Source organism: Triturus cristatus, chromosome 4_2, assembly GCF_964204655.1.
Source record: "Triturus cristatus chromosome 4_2, aTriCri1.1, whole genome shotgun sequence".
NCBI classification, from domain to species: domain Eukaryota; kingdom Metazoa; phylum Chordata; class Amphibia; order Caudata; family Salamandridae; genus Triturus; species Triturus cristatus.
The window spans coordinates 899,862,506-899,874,692 of record NC_140586.1 but is presented as its reverse complement, the minus strand read 5'-3'; the positions used below and the strand labels follow the sequence as shown (position 1 = coordinate 899,874,692).

The following is a 12,187-nucleotide window of genomic DNA, read 5'->3' as shown; positions in this document are numbered from 1 at the left end:
GGAAAGGGAATAAGGAAAAAATAACTCTATAAAGGTGCTCACTATCAAGAGCCAAAAACCCACACCATTATTAAGAAACGTGTATTATAGTGAAATATAAGTAGAAAAGGTAAAACAATCCCAATATATAAAACGATAATCATCATAATATCATTAGGAAAAGCATGACACAGCTCTCATCCCAGTATGTCACATAGGACACCCAAATTTTGAAGTGGCCACATATATACTATATTTGTGTATCATAGATACACGAATATAGTATATATGTGGCCACTTCAAAATGGTGGTTACTTTGTTCTTGCTGTCACGAACCAATTTACCTTTAAAATTTTGGAATTGATGTTACTAATATTGGGAGGTCTATTACCTTACTTTTATATTTTATAAATATAACTTGCATAGTTCGCTGCATTTTAAATAAATATTCGCTGATGTAGCAAGGTTTCCTTATGCTGTAACCCTAAATACCGCTCTAAACTGACCATCCCAATATGGCGGTCTGTTTGAGCGTCCTCGCTAACGCGGTAACACTCCTTCTTTTCTCTTTTAATATGAGATTACCTGTACGATGTTTGGCGGCTATTGATATTTAAACCGTGGAAACGACTGCTCCGGTTTACTTCATTTTCGGCTGTTACACTGTCTGGAGTACTCTCCCCATTACGAGGTAAGGCACATAGTTGTGGGACTGTAGGGTCTCCTTTTTGGTATAGCCTCTCGTTAATAGTGTTAGTGACTCGCGCCCGATCAGGATTTGCCCTTTTTTTTGCCGAGTACAGGCAACTTTTTAAATACTACATTTTTTTTACATATATTTGGTGAATATTGATCTATATTTCAGCCAATACATTAGAAGAATATTATTCAGCTTTTGAAGATAGAAATTCTTTGAGGTAACATGGATTTACGTTGCCTTATTTTCTTCTTCGTTGTTGGTGATGATTATTAATCCCTCTATAATTCGGGTGTCCTATGTGACATACTGGGATGAGAGCTGTTTCATGCTTTTCCTAATGATATTATGATGATTATCGTTTTATATATTGGGATTGTTTTACCTTTTCTACTTATATTTCACTATAATACACGTTTCTTAATAATGGTGTGGGTTTTTGGCTCTTGATAGTGAGCACCTTTATAGAGGTTTTTTTTCCTTATTCCTTTTCCCACCACGGATTAGGGGGCTCTTTGGATTCCTTCTTTGTCTCGGTTTCTTAGAAGTTTGATGTAAAAAACTTTTTTTTGTATATACTGTATATTGCCTCTTTACCTTTACTGATTAGTGACTTATTAACAATAGCAATATAAGATCTGACTATATGTTTTTTGATATCATTATTGTAGCCCTGAGGAAGTCAATGGGTGATAAACCCGGGACGAAGCACGTGTTGGCTGGCTACTCTTTGATTATACCGATTGTGTTTTGTGACGCTAAAGGATCATCATGGAAATAAAGAAGACTCTGAATACCTAAGGATATGGACTGATATTCTGTGGGGATACCTCGGAGATAGATTTCTTGCTCGGGAACAGGCTTTCATCTTCTATGTTTTGTTTCTGTGTGCCTTGGACACTGAAATTTGGGTTACGTGGGTGGCCGTTTCTCTACTGTTCCCTCTGAGCATTTATTAGATACCTTTCAGAAACTATTAATGGGGGAATAACTCTTTCACCTCGCCAAATGTTTTCACCCTGAACACTAAGATCAAACCTAACCTCCCAGAAAGGTTTTAAAGGATGGTCACTGCTTACTTTCCTTGGTCAAGATTGTGCTAGGTGTAATTTTACCTGTGATAATTCATCATCATTGGAATATTCTTCCTCCTATTTGTCTTTCATAATACCAGAGTTCCCCAAATCTTGTACATAGGCAATTTGAAAGGAATTCCAGATTTCATCTTCGCACACATCTAATTGTTTAGGCATTCTTGAAAGGAAATCTGCTATGCAATTTTTTTTTCCAGGAAGATACTCCATTTTGTAACAACTATCCTGTAATCTAATTGCTAGTCTAGTAACTCTTGCTGAAGTGTTTATAGTTCCTTCAGTGGTCAGAACTTTGAGTAAAGGTCTAGGATTACTGCGCAAAGTGAACTGCTTACCCCATACAAAAGCACGGAAATGATCAACAGCCCGGAAATGATCATCAATTCAACAATTTCTCCTTGGGCATAACTGCTATTGGCTTCGCATTCCATGTTCTATGGAATGCGAAGACACAGAGTGCGCAACAAAACATACTAAAATGCATAATATAACATTGCACCTCTGGGCCTTAGCCCTCAGAAGGATTTCAACATGCCTCAAAGAGAAGCACATGTGCGCTGCCTCTAGGGTCCAACCTCAAGCTCTTCCTATTTGACAGACAGCTTGGTTTTTCCACTACGCCCTGATCTGACTTCATGTAACTGTATATTTCCTCTACCAAACTGTTGTAACTGTATCTTGTGGTAAATTCTGTAGGCGTCCACTGATGTAAACGGCTGAGTTGAACTACTGTAACCCTGTATCCTGTGTGTTGAAGAGCGCTCCGATGCCTTTGGGCCATATCCGCGCTATATAAAACTGCAAATAAATAAACAAGTCCATCGTATCCACAACAGCACGTGCCAGGCTGACTAACGACGGATGCATCTGAAGTCAGGGTTATATTGTATGGGCCTCGACATAGAAAAAAGACAGGCTGGTAGGAAGGGCCGCCATGTTGGAAAAGTGCATCCTGACCAACTGGTCGCTAGGCCTTTTAACAAAGTGTAAACTTAAATAGCCAAATAGGGAATGTGACGTTGCCAATATGCTTATGTATTAAAAAAATCACAAATCAAGCATTCTTCGAGAACTTAACAATTAAGGCCTACATTAGACCAATCTCGGTTTGCACCCCACATTCTCTTCTGAACAATAACTTAACAGCGCAAATCCGACCCGAGTGTACGGACGGTATACAATACGCCGAAAGACATTTTCGCCCCAACCAAACATGAAGACTCGTAGGTAGAAGGCAGCAGCTAGAGGAGCACGACTATGTCCCTTTTCTATGTTCATTTATACTCTGAAACTGGTGCAGCAGCTGAAGCTTTACCAGGTCTCCACAATTGTGACGACACAAAGAAATGGGGCTCCCGTTGGACAGTCCCCGAACCGATGCCTGTCAACGGCTCGCTCCCGTGTCCGCTCTGCCCAATGAGAGTATAGCTCCAAACAGACAAGTTCCTTCAGCCCCGCCTCTAGCTGTTCTCGACTAGGCGGGCGCGCTGTTGTGTTTGGTGGAGTTCGGTGCCCGTCTTGCGCGGGCTCCGAGTGCGCTTGCGCGGTTTCAGCGAGGGGGCGGGTTTATCGAAGGGGTCAAGCAAGAGTCTGGCAGGGTGGGTGGGAAGGAGCGGCGGAGGCGCCTGTGGACTGCTGTAGTTCAGAACCCGGTGACAGAGCCGACGGCCTAACGCCTTAAGCCCAGCGGGGGGCACCAACCCGCCTACCGGTGAGTGACATCGTGCGCACGCCCCCGGCTGTCTATTCTTTCCTTGCATTTCTCATCCCTGAGGTTTACTCTGCGCCCCGGCTGTTTATGGGATTTATAGCAGCTACAGCCAATCGGATTCGCCCTCATAATCGAGGTTAGGTGGTTATTGGGCAACGTCCTTGTAGATCTTCTTGGCGACCAATCGCGCCAAGAGGGCGGGGCTTAGTAGAACTTCCGGCGCACGCCAATCGTGTGTTAAAATGGGCGACTTTATTATTGTAAACTATCTTGAAAGGATGAAGGGGAACGGGGGCTCCTGCATTTCTCCATACACAACTGAGGCTTGAAATGTACCCATGCAAGACGTTGTATGGTGTAATACGCATGATAGTTATGCACGCGATCTAACAATGACTGTACTCGTACACACAAGGATTTTTGCTGTTCGGATATAAACATTAGAAGCATGATACGTTGAATCCTGGTGAAGGATAGCAAAGGCTGCCTATGATTTATGCGATCCTACACTATTCTACGGTCTAGCACGTGATGATGTTATAGTCGTGTTAAAAGACATTTCAGATAGAGAGGTATTTTTCGTTGTGCCGCTGTGCGCCGTGGGTAGTACTTTACCAGCATACACAGTATTTCCATACCCGTGACTGTAATAACGTGAAAATTGGCGACATCTAGTAATTTTTTCCGGCTTTGAAATACTAAATTAACATTGCAAATACGTAAAGAAATAATGTTAAATGTATTTTAGATGTGTCTAAATGATCACTAGGCTGAACTTAAATACACGGAATTGCTATCCTATAAAATAAGGATTTTACACATAATCGTATTCATAAACCAGCTCCTGGCCCTTTTTAAATCTGAGCAAGTAGCAGTCTCAAATCGCTTGCTTGTCTGTGACCAAAACGGGAGAAATGCTACACAGACTCACCTAATCTACGTAGTGTAGCCAATGTCCAAATAATTTATCTCGAGACTTGCCTGTCCTCTTATTTTGAGTAATAAAGAGGAGCTTCTAGTAAGTTAACAATGTTGGGTTTAGGTGTAACGTTAGGGTTACTTTTAAGCTCCTGCTTAAATTCACCCAATTGGCCAGAAACCCCTGTGTTCTCTTCAACCTATCTAACAAATCTGAAGCTTTCGCAACTCTTCCCATCCGCTGCAACATGCTTCCAAACATCTGAACATGTGCAAGATGCAATTTTACCATCATCACATCTAGAAGCACTCCTTAAATCATTAGCATTCATCAGAGTGCAATAGCCTCTATTGATGGTTAGCATTCATTACCCGGGAACATCTCCCTTGTCTATATATAGCCATCAAGCTGGCTGGCCAGCAAAAAACGGGGGCATGTGCAAACAAATATGTGTATTCTAAGCACTATTTGTGTAGCTCCTCACTAGTTCGTCAATATCGTAGCTCCAGTTGAAGTTGACCCCTACTTGTAAGCTAAGATCCATAACCTTTTAGTCACACTCAATCCATACTATGCTGCTTCCCAATTGCAGTCCTTCTACCCTTTGGGCCTCCTGCACTTGTACTACCTAATTGCAGACATTAGTGAAACCCTTTCTCTAAGAGTTGAAAATGTCAGTTAAGCAACATCTATTATTTATTGATTGATGACCACAATTACAGCACATATATGCTGTAGTATGTACATTTACTGCCTTAGGCTCCACTTCAGTTGTTTTTGCCAGTCATTTAACCCATGCCTGTACTGATATTTCTCCAAACTGTGTGAAATCACCTCATCCTCCTTGATTATTGTACATTCATGATTGCTGTGTATAAAGCTTCTGATCAAAATGCTATTGTTGCCAAATAAATAAAAACATTCTATGTGAGAATTAGAATTTATTTGGATGAATCTTATGTGGAGTTTTTTGTGTGTGGATAAGCTGACAATTTGGCATGGTTCTGCCCCGCCTGGGCCTAAGGTGGACATCCCTTGTTTAAGGAAATGGTATTGGTTATCAACCAGGATTTTTTTCCTCCAGATTTTTGTACTTTATAATGATTTATTCCTAATTATCAATGCAGTGTAAATTCTGTTTGTGTTTTTAGTTGGCTCATGAAAATTACTCCGTTAATTATAAATGTATTTCTCTGTTTTGCTGCTTTTTTTTATCATGCACATCCGTTCATGCTATCTTGCTTCTCTTGGTTTACAGCAAATTTCCAGAATTGCCTAAAACTTTATTCTAAGAAGAGTAGAATGTATATAGAAAAGGGTTGGAAAAATGGTTATTTGTTTATTCATTGTTTGACGTTAGCAGCTGTTTATTGATCGATCAAGGTGTGTGTAATTGGAAAGTGTTGGTTGTCTTTGGTAGCAATATTTTCAGGTTAAAATAGATGCCTTGGGGATTTGATAAATGTTTATTGGTTATCTTTGTTTATAAGAAGGAGATGGTGGCGTTGTATTTTGGTGTAACCTGGGTTCTAAAGTGATTTTGTAGGTGTGTGTATGTATGTATGTGTGTGTGTGTGTGTGTGTGTGTGTGTATATATATATATATATATAGTGCTCTGTGGCAGTTGCCACTGTGTAATATTTAAGAGAGACTTCCCATAGGCAGAGCATTTTTTGTTTTGCTTACATTGGTGGTGTTTGATGAATCCTCGTAAAGCTTTAAAAAAAAAAAGTTCACCCACCTTAGCTCCGGTGCTGGAAAAAAATGCCTAAACTAGCACTTAAAAAAAAAAAAAATTCACCAGTTCTAGTTTAGTTAGCTAACTATAACTTTCACCCGGCTTTCTCTGCCCTTAGTTGTCCGGGTATGCCCAGACGTGTGTCCCTTGCTCATTTTGCCTCTGGATTCAAGCTAGCCTGGCTGATGAGGGCTGTTAGCCCGAATCTGGTCCCAAGATGCTTGTTTCCGGGACCAGGGAAGACATGGCTTGGCAGTTCAGGCTGGACTGTTCCCATGAGGTACATGGTCAAGACTGATTTGCATATAGCTGTGTCTAAACTGGGGTGGCAAAGTGAGCTAAAGAACGATGATGGATTTAACCCAGATCTGTGACTGGGGTGAGTGTCTGAAAAAGTTTCAGCACTGCATCCATCATCTCCTTGTGTTTTACTACGAATAACCTCACATATTACATCTCTCTTAACCCCTTCAGTGCCCGCCCCTTTCCCCGCCCTGTGCCGGCCGTTGAATTAGCGGGCGGGGTCTATGACGAGCTGGACTCGTCATGGGCACAGCGCCACCGCGGCCCATGACGAGTCCAGCTCGTCATGGGCACTGAAGGGGTTAACATGCTAAATGACTATATTTTTGACCTCATTGACATCTCAAATGATATTGATGACATCACTGAGCTACTGTTCCTCAAATTACTCTGTAAACCACTTGATTATTTTAGAAAATAAAGTAATTTAGTAAAGGCCCCACAAACAATTACATCATACATTGAGTGTATGAACGTGTGCTTTCATGAGATATTAATAGTGTAGTCCTGGAGGCAAGTCTACTTTGTCTTTAATAAGGTAGAGACTGAGTGCAACTAGTGTGAGTGGCAGACTTACTTTACAAATAAGTTATGGTTTAAACCAAAGTCATGTTGCCAAAATATGTGAGAAAAACTTAGCTTATGTATTCAATAGATTATTCACCTATGGATTTCTTCACACATGCTGACATTAAAGAGTTGTCATGTAGTACTGTTTACAAGTTTTTTTTTTAATAAACTGGAGATTTATAAGGTTCACGTATTTATTCCCAGAAGTTCAAATAAAATTCTGAAGGATTATACATTGTTGCAGAATGTGTAATCCATGGGTGACTCACTGACAAATTTCAAGGCGCAGAACAATTGTAAGCCTTGTTGTGAGGACGTCACTACGATCCAGGACACTTCCACTGACTCACTAAGAACCCACTCCCATCAGTTACGGAGACCCTACTGTAGTAGACTCTGTTTCCGACTCCACGACAATTACTGCAGCTAAACTTCAGGTTCATGACGGCAGCTCATCCGCCCTTTTAAACTTTCAAGAAGGCAGTGGTGACCCAGCAGTAGCTCATTTATCATCCAAGTCCGCCCGCGCTGTAGCCCGGGTGCAAACCAAATCGAGTCCACTGACTCCTTATCACCAAGAAAGAGACCAACTTATGAAAGCCCCTTTTCATCTAAAAACCTACCCGATCGGTTTCTGTCCTCTCTAGAAGCCCAGATTGAGGCCTCCTTAGCGCATACACTGGGCTTCAGTTCTCGTCACAATTCTTTCAGCACTGTGCAAGAAGACAGGGACCCGCCTACGCCTTCGGGGCCCATAAGTCCTTTTTTGATCTCACGGACGTCTCTCCACATAAAACAAGACACTATTGCTACAGCCCTGCTATGGCAATCCCAGAAAATGGAATTACAGATCGACTTAATTCAATCTCTGGCTTCATCTTTGTCTGACTTGGGCTCCAGGCTAAGCTCTCTTGAAAGGTCTGTAGGGACTCCCGATAGCTCGAACTCTTGTTCCTGCTCTCCCTTAATTAACAAACTCTCATACCTTCCAGAAATTCTGTGCTCGCTTTTGGACAGCGTGAAGCGCCATACCAACAGCAATGGGAAACCTAAATCTACTCAAGAGGCTCAAACCGGTGCTCCCTCTGAAGAGTCACTATGCCTAGTATCATTAGATTCAGCATCATCAGCGAGAAGAACTATCTCCCTCCCCTTGGAATCAGACTTCAAAGTCTCAATTTCCTCGCCTTATCAGTCAACGGCGACCAGCACAATTGACCCCAAAGATGGCTTGGCGACCGTCAACACTAGCAGTCCAATGACCACTTCATTAGCGATCATGCAACCTGATCTCAATGTCTTACCTTCTTCAAATGTTGCCCATCTGTCCTCCAACCTCCCCACAAAACCACTTTTGTCTAGGAGGGAGAGAAATAAATTAAAAAACAAACCAAAAAACAACATTTTGCGAAACGGAGATCTGGAGTTGACGGGACAGGGGTCACCATCATGCCAGTTTCTGAAGCGAGGGGGCTCTCTCACTTTCCTATTTTTAACCAGGCTTTAAAACTCAAAAAGAAAACACCTGATACTAGAATGTCTCTCTCTGATAACAATGATCCCATCGATAATCCTCAGTCATTCACTCAGGAAGCTCCCAAGGGGACACTTCCTGCCTCCGGTGTCACCGAACTATACTCTACCATCATGAGGCATGGGTCTTCGTCAATCAAAAACAAGTGGATAGCCTTTCGAGGCCAAAGTTTAGGCAGGCAAGACATCACAGCTGAGCCTTCAAGGGAAGTCTCAAACACAAGGAGTGGTCAAAGCAATTGTCCGGAAAAATGTAAACCATACTACCGTCGCTTCCCAAATCACAACCGACGGCGTACTTGTGGGCCCTTCCCAGCGAAACCCAATAGGTGACTTGACCAAAACCCCTTGGGACTACCCCACACAAATGCAGAAGCCTTCTCAGTCTCAACTTATACAGGCCTTGGGAGGGCAAAGTCAATTGGAGGGGAATCATTGTCCATCCAAAGTTACACCCCTACACTTTCTGGCCCCTTCTCCTCTGCCTGAAAGATGCTTATTCCAACACGTTCCAGGGCTCTCTGGGATCACTTCTTCTGATCTTATATCAGTCAAGTTTGCCTTAATACCAGGCAAAGGGGCATCGGAAGCAACTGTCAACACATGGTCACGAGAATCCCTAAGGGATTCAATCCTTGGGGAAGCCCGTTTCTTTGAAGACTGGGGTATAGAACTCTGGGTCCCCCGCTCCTCCAACAGAAAATATCCCCATGTTCTTCTTCAAGAAGAAACAGTGAGGCCGTACACTAGCATTCTGAAAGGGTCACGTGTCGCAACCCATGCCTGGCTGCCAGATGCATCAAAAGCAGATAACCTCATAAACATTTCATATAATAACAATCAACGCTTGGTGAGCTGTAAATCAAGACTCTCTGTCTCCCATAATACTTACAGCCGCCATGGATACTTCCATCGAGAGCCTCCAGCCCCCTGCTCCCAGCAGCATCCTTCCTAACCGCTCAGTCCTCTTGGAATGCTGCTGGGTTAAAGTCCACTGTTTCATCCAAATCAGTAGTGGACTATCTGAGCAAAAGTGATATCTGTTTTCAAGAGAGCTGGTCTCTGTTTCCATCGGCTATTCATGGCTACTTTGAACTTTTTCATCCAGCATCCCAGCCTAATTCCTATTGAAGACCTTCTGGGGGCCTTTCCATTTCTATTAGACATAGGTGCAAGATCGCAGCTACCCCCATCGATTGGAATTTTACGGCAGGGCAAATTGTTTTAATCACCTGTCTTTCAATTCCAACCAGGGACTTCCCTTTGCTTTTAATCAACTGTTATCACAGCCAAAACATAAAAGTCACTGGCAACAGCTCCTCTGGTCAAGCATCTGGGAGAGCTTTTACTCATGTTCGCTTCTGCTGAAGTTTTGTTATTAGGCAACTTTAACATCAGAGATCTGGGATCCAATGCTCATTTAGTCACCAAAACCAAAGAGCAAGAAGCCATGATCACTTTTTTAACCAATTACAATTTACGTTCTGCTAAGCAAATCGCATTGGAACAGGAGCCCAGTTTCCATCTATTTCCAACATTTAAGAACCTCTCGACCATTGATTATATTTTCTTATCTCCATCTCTGGCAAGTCAGTTAGTTAAAATGGAGATTCGCACTCGAACAGAGAACGACCATAACCACTTGACCGTAACAGTGGACCTGCAAGATCCTGTTGCTGCCGAAATAATTGAAGTGGGGCATTCAATGCAGATCGAACTCCACACACTAGTCAGAAGAATCAAATGGGACTCTAGGCGCCGACAAGGTGAGGTCTTGGCTCATGGAAATAACCCCAAATTTCACTCACAACCCTCTCACAGACTATCATCACTGGTGGCACAGTGCCATTGTTGATTTACGAGATCTTCTAATAGGCCCTGAAATCCATCACAGACCTCCCCCCCCCCCCCAGACCTCTCCCGCATTGGATTTTCTATCCGGTCTTAGTCACTCAAAGAAGAGCCTTAAGGAGGACCGTGCGCCTGCATAAATCGAAAGGTACAGAGCTTTCTGCCAATAATATGGCCTTACTCCATAAAGTCTATTAAAAAAATCAACATGGGAAGCTAAGAAACTAAAAGAACAGAATGACTGGCTAAAAATATTCGCCCTATTAAAGGAAAAAAACCTGACCCACTTCTGGAACCATATAAACAAACTTCGTTCCTCCAACAAGAGCAGGGGGAATGCGGTTTATGAAGAAGTCTGGTCTCAGTACGTGACTCAACAGTACTGCTGCAATACCCTGGACCTTGCTGAGGTCGAAATCAGTGATCCTGCCGACACTACGTGGATGGATACCCATGAGCTAACTACCTCGGCTCAGGTCTTTAAGTTACTGAAATCCATGAAAAACAACGGTGCTCCAGGGCCCACCTGCCTTCCAAATGCTGTATTCAAATGTGCGCTGGAAGACTGGGCTAAGATATTGGCTTCTTTATACAACTATGCGTTTACTACCTATCGGATACCAGACTCATGGAAAGGCTCGATCTTGTGCCCAATTTTCAAGAAAGGAGATCCCTCTCTTCCAGCTAATTACCGACTCATTGCCCTATTAGATCTTGAGGCTAAGGTATATGCTCGGTGTCTCCTCAGGTCGCTAGAAAAATGGGTAGCGGAAAAAAACATCTTACCATATTTTCATATTGGGTTCCGATCTTCTGCCTCCACAATTGACAACATCACTGCTCTAGCCATCCTGAGTCAACAAGCAGCTCAAAACAATCAACTCCCCCTTTATTGCTGCTTTATAGACTACAGCGCCGCCTTTGACAAAGTGTCTCGTAACACTTTATGGAGGAAATTGGATAAGTGGGGGATTCCACAGAGTCTGCTCGGAGCCCTTATCTCCTTGCATAAAAACACATGGGTACGAGTTAGAAGTCTCCCAACGACCCTCTCCGCAAAATTCCAACCTCAGATGGCCTAAAGCAAGGATGTGTTCTTGCTCCCCTCTTGTTCAACCTCTACACCGCTGACCTCGGGAGATTCCTGGAGGAAAGTAGTCTTCTTCCGCCAAAACTGGGCCTCGCAAAAACGAACTTCACATTCTGCAATACGCCGATGATATTGTTATAATGGACCAGGCAAAGTCTGGCCTCCAAAGAGCGTTGTGTAAGCTTCACAATTACAACACAGCTAATGCTCTTAAAATTAACCAGGATAAGACCAAGGTCTTGATTTTCGGCTGTTGCAAGAAAAAGATCAAAATACAACTACCAGGGGGTTTGGTTTAGTGAGTCTTCCAGACCAACAGTCCACCTGGCTATCTTGAAAAAGAGAGCTAGAGCAACAACATACAGCCTGACTCGACTTAGCCAGCACCTGAGTCGTTCTTCTGATGAACTCATTCTGAAGGTGATTAAAGCCACCCTTCTTCCCGCCTTAAGTTACGGGCACCAGGCCTTTCCTGGCGCATGCTCGGCCTGTCTCGACCACGCCCAGGTTACCATTTATAAAAAAAAAATCTTCCACCTCCCGAACTACATCCACAGGGCCAGACTACGTCTGGAGCTGGGCCTTCAAACACCATCGATTTTCTGAGAGGCTGACACCTTGAAGTATTACATAAGGGCACTAAAAGCTGCAGATAACACGCTTAAAGCCCGGTTAAAAGAAACCCTCGCCAGCCCCGGGAA

General features: G+C 43.0%; 1 protein-coding gene across 2 annotated transcripts in view; it reads left to right on the top strand.

The window, feature by feature from the left end:
- Positions 1-3,232: 3,232 nt before the first annotated feature.
- The window catches only part of KDM4A (lysine demethylase 4A), a 612,801-nt gene continuing 603,846 nt past the window's right edge, over positions 3,233-12,187 (top strand). Inside the window, exon 1 of one of the 2 annotated variants that reach the window (XM_085602947.1) lies at positions 3,233-3,481. The gene's annotated coding sequence lies outside the window, so the exon portion shown is untranslated. The remainder of the gene's footprint in view (positions 3,482-12,187) is intronic. The other variant, XM_085602948.1, reaches the window with a different exon arrangement.